The sequence below is a fragment of the Phyllostomus hastatus genome, unplaced genomic scaffold, assembly GCF_019186645.2.
Source record: "Phyllostomus hastatus isolate PE091 unplaced genomic scaffold, TTU_PhHast_1.1 phas_contig_254, whole genome shotgun sequence".
Taxonomy (NCBI): Eukaryota; Metazoa; Chordata; class Mammalia; order Chiroptera; family Phyllostomidae; genus Phyllostomus; species Phyllostomus hastatus.
Genome location: NW_025333810.1, coordinates 17743722 through 17748489, shown reverse-complemented (window position 1 = coordinate 17748489; position 4768 = coordinate 17743722). Strand labels below are relative to the sequence as shown.

The window sequence follows — 4768 nt, the reverse complement described above, 5'->3', positions numbered from 1 at the left end:
AATGCAATGGTAACAAATGAATCCTTTCCAGAAGGTGGCCTGTGTGTACAACCTGGAATTTGGAGGCTTTGGGATAAGGACCATTGTCAGGCACATGAGGGTTCAGGGTCACCAGGGCCTGTTTAGGCAGGGACAGTCCCCAACTAGGTGGTGGCCAGAGAGAGTAATACTCCATCACCTGTATGTGAGGAGTTGGGGGCTGGCTCTCTCAGCTACAATAACTCAGGAAGATAGCCCCTCTACCACCTGATGTGACAAATTCTTCCAAGCTTTTCCCACACAGAACCAACTTATCCTGAATTTTATTTCATTTCCCCTAAGGAGCAAAAGCAAACACATCCCTGAAGCAGTGCCCACAGGTAGAGCGCTCCAAACGTGTGGGCAGTAGAGAATACGCTTGCAATGGGCCACGGGGATTGTGTGTGCTTCCTTGGTCCTCTTGGCTTCTGCTTTCCACCAAATCCTTGGGAACAGCCACCTTCCTGCCCTCTTGCTTCATGGCCAGTCCTGGCCGAAGCCCCTGAGGGGCTAGGAGGTTGAGGGGCTGAGTTCACTGTGCTGGGAAGAACTCGAATCCTCAGAGTCCAGTTCTGGACTCTGAAGGACCTGAAGCCACCTTGCCTGACTGGTGCTCTCTCACCACTCTGAAGTGCAGGGAAACCCAGCTGGAAGCTAAAACTAGTAACATAAATCCTCCTGGCAATTGTATCACAGGTGCTGGCCCTTATCTTTGGTTGTGTTGAATTGTTTGAACTTTGGTTCAGGAGACTTCTCTCTTATCCCAGGTCCATCAAGCTTTGAGAGACAAGTAAGGAATATTTCTCAATACTCCTTTGAAACAACCTTTAAAAAACAAACTGGAAACCCCAGACACCATGTTTTCTATAAATGAAAACCCTCTCAGAACACAGGCATGGGTGCTTTCACTGATAAAAATGGAACAGAACTGCATCTTGGCGAGCCCGGGGATCTACTGCATCGCATCCACACACGTGCAACAGTGAAGTCTGCTTTCCTGAGCAGCTCCCTCAGAGGTGTGCTTCAGGATGGGGTACCACTCTTGTGCAGAAATTGCAGAGCCCCAGTCTCATCCTTCAGCTGCTGCAGCATCTGGAACTCTGTCTGGCATGCTATCCGTGTTCCTGGTAGGGTTGTGCAGGGTCGGGTTGTGGAGAATCATGGCCATGGGATTTTCAGCCAGGTCAAGTGGATCTTATTGGTCAGCTCATACAGATGAGCTGTACTTGTGTACTCCAAGCACACAAGAGCCCAGGCCCATTTCCTTGCTGAGCCAGGTGGTAGACAACGGTGGCCAAGGTCACTGCTTTTTCTGTGCCTGGTACTCTCTGAATCAGGTTTAGTGTCTCTGCAGCACAGTTTTCACAGCTTAGACTTGAGAGTGGTTGAGGTCCGGGAGCCCTTGTATATGAAATGCTTAGGCAGCTGGCACTTGGTGATCACATGCACTTCATGGCTAAGCAGTTTGTGGTAGATGTGGCCTCAAACAAAGGTCTTGTTCACAGCAAACATTTTCCATGCACGTTGCATCCTGTGGAATGAGGTTGACTTCCACACAAAATCCACCAGGAAGTCATGAGTCACTGGCACAGGTGCCCTCACACTGCTTTGCAGCTCATTGGCGATCTCATTGCCCGAATTATCAGGGACCTTCATGATGTGGCTATTTCTACTTGGGTGTCAGGTCTCCTTTGTATCACTATCACAGATCACCTCCCTGCATGAGCCGCATTTCTCTGAACCAAATTATGACTGATCTTTCACGAACAGAATCAGTCTTGGGCAAATCAGTCTTGTTAAGGTCCAGGCCCCACCTGACCATGATGTTCTCTTGAATCTGGGATGTTTTTTTAGTTTCTAATTGTAGTCGCCCTGCAGCTTGACCAGAGGGTCAAACAGTGTTCTAGTACTGGTAAGAGCCCTGGAAATGCAGAAGGAAGTGCTGTGGCTGATTGATTGTCCATATGCCATCCCACTTCTCCGTGTCCTCCAAGGAGGCAGAAGGATTTTTCTCTGGGTCCCCTCCAGCTTATTGATCCCCTCCAGCTGGGTGGTGACCTGACAAGCCTATGACTACTCCTACTTGGAAGGGATCTTGACTAACCAGACAGGATGCGCTGGTCCTAGATCAGGGGCTGACACTCCCAGCTGTCCCAGCTGATGCCCTTGAGCCTGCTCTGACTGCAGCAGGGCTGCCTGCACAGCAGCACCATGACCAAATTGGCCTAGAAAGGAATGAAGCTAAGGAGGAAAACTTGTGGCAGCCACCACTGGAATGCTTCGGAACTGTCTCCTCCAGGAGCCCATCCTAATGTATTTTGCTCTCACGAGGTGATTTAGAACGTGGCTGACCAAAGTATACCCACGTTGGTAACAGAACCACTTCCTGCTATGGTAATAGCATGGTAATGCAGTACACCATGCAAGCTGGCTTGTGCATTCCACAGTAACTTCAGGCTCATACAGGGAAATTCTTCACATAATAGGTATATGTTCATCATCTTCACAGTTCAACTTGCTAACAATCAGCTGGTCTTGGCCCTGCTATCATCAGTAGAGGTTCCTCAGGATTCCCTGGGTCAGCCCACCTGCACCTGAAGCTGATCACTGTGCCCACGTAGAAAGTGCTACCAGTGCTGCCACCTCTAGACCGCAGGGTGTAGTCAGCATCTGGCTGGGGAGGGTGAAGTCAGTGAACAAGAACTCGGAACCCTGCTTGTCGGCAGCACCGACAATCTCGGGTGATGAAAATGTTCTCGATATTAATTTGGGTGGTTGTTATACGGAGACATACAACTGTAAAAATCATGGAGCTGCATACTTCAGATATATGCATAGTAATTTATGTGATTTATACCTCAACAAAAGTTTAAAGTACAGCATCACTTCAAAACAAATCTGGATTAAGACATTATTTTGTTTGTTTCTTTATTCCAGAAGGAGGCAGGTCAGCCTTTTTCTTGTCTAGGAAGGTGAGAATCTCTAAGCTGAGCCCCTGTGCCTCCACACTTGTGGTGCCTCCATGTGGAGCATGCTCAGGCCAGCTCTGTGGTTGCAGCACTGGAGCCGGATGGTACGCCAAGACCTTGGCCACCAGGCCAAGAGCCACAAGTGCAGAGCCTCCGCCGCTGCTACCGCCAAGCCCCTCAGAGCCGCCTTCAGCTTGCAGCATGCAGCAGGAGCTACCATCACCACCACCTGTTGTGAGTAGTTTTTAAATTTTACCTATTCTGACAGCTGTGAGGTGGCCCCTATTGCATTTTTAATTTATGTATTATTATTTTTCTTTAGTTTTAGAATTGCCTTTTTATTCATTTGATATAAATTCCAGTTTTCTGGTTAACTTCATCTTGTCATCTATTATCTTAATTAATCACAGCTATTTTAAAGTTTGTCTGAAAACCAATATGCACATCTCACATCCTCAGTTTATTTGCTTTTTTCCCCCTTTGTCTTTTACTTTGTGTAGCTGGTAATTTTTTTTATGGCCTGACTTATGGAAATTATGTATACAATTTAGAGGGGTCCTAGAAAATGTTATCTTTCTCTAGACAGGATTTCTTTAGCTTCTGGCATGCAATTAGAATAGGCGTGGATTACTTTAATCCAGACAGACTGAGCTGATTCACAGCTGGGTTTCAGTCTTTGTAAGCCTGGTCCCTTTTTAGCTTAACCTCACTCTTAGACTGTAGCCCTTCTATTCTGTGTCCAATGAATACTTCAGTTTTTTTTTTTTTAAATCAGAATCCCATATTTTTAATGGTCCCTTAGTCCCATTTTTTAAAATCTCCCAGAATGATGAAACTGCCAAAACTTCTGCATAGATTTTCAAACTCTAGCAGCTACTTTCTGCCCTACTTTTATACTTCTTGATCCACACTACTTACAAATTGGCAAATGCCTCAAGAGGAAAAGAGGCTCAGACTGTTGGGCTCAATTCTTTGAACCCTTTTTTCTAGAATCTTGACCTCTGAGGTCTTGGCTGTGTCAATGCCCTTGAAATCCAAATTTAATCTTCCCAGGACCATGAAATTGTTGAAGTTTTTAAAAAGACTACTGATTGTTGAAAGTAAAAACAATAATGGAATATGTTGAATTGAAATACTCGTATATGGCGAGGATACAAAAATTGAGTGGGGAGTAAATGGAATTATACCATTATATAGTTCTTGGGTTGTTTCTTAAGTAGTATTACAGTATTTTAATTGAGACTGGGTTAAGTGTGCATATTTCAGTTTTTACTGTAACCACTAAAATACACACAAGCCGACAGACACACACACACGGGTTGCTGAAATGCCAATAAATTAAATAAAATTGAATGATAAAAATTACTCTATAAACCCAAAAGAAAATAGGAATAAATGAACAATGGAATAACTAATAGATGGGACAAATAGAAAACAAGTTAAAAAAGATAAATAAACAAATAAAGAAAGATAGTAAAATTAAACTGATCTGAACAAAATCATAATTACATTAAATGTAAATGCACTAAATACTCCATTAGAAAGAAATGAATTACAAGACTGGATAAAAATCAAGATCCATCTATATTCTGTAATCTCTAAAATAACAAGTTAAATTTAAAAGCATGCAAAAAGATATATCACAAAACACTAAGTATAAGTCAGCTGGTGATAAAGTGAAATATAAATCTATCCTATGCCATAGCAATTCCATTTCTAGGTATTCAGCCAAGAGAAATGGAAACATGTGTCCATAAAAACATGTATACTAGAATGTTCAT

At 43.8% G+C, this 4768-nt stretch overlaps 1 pseudogene; it reads right to left on the bottom strand.

Moving 5' to 3' along the window:
• Positions 1-1041: 1041 nt before the first annotated feature.
• Positions 1042-3190, bottom strand: LOC123818063 (annotated as a pseudogene).
• Positions 3191-4768: the final 1578 nt, after the last annotated feature.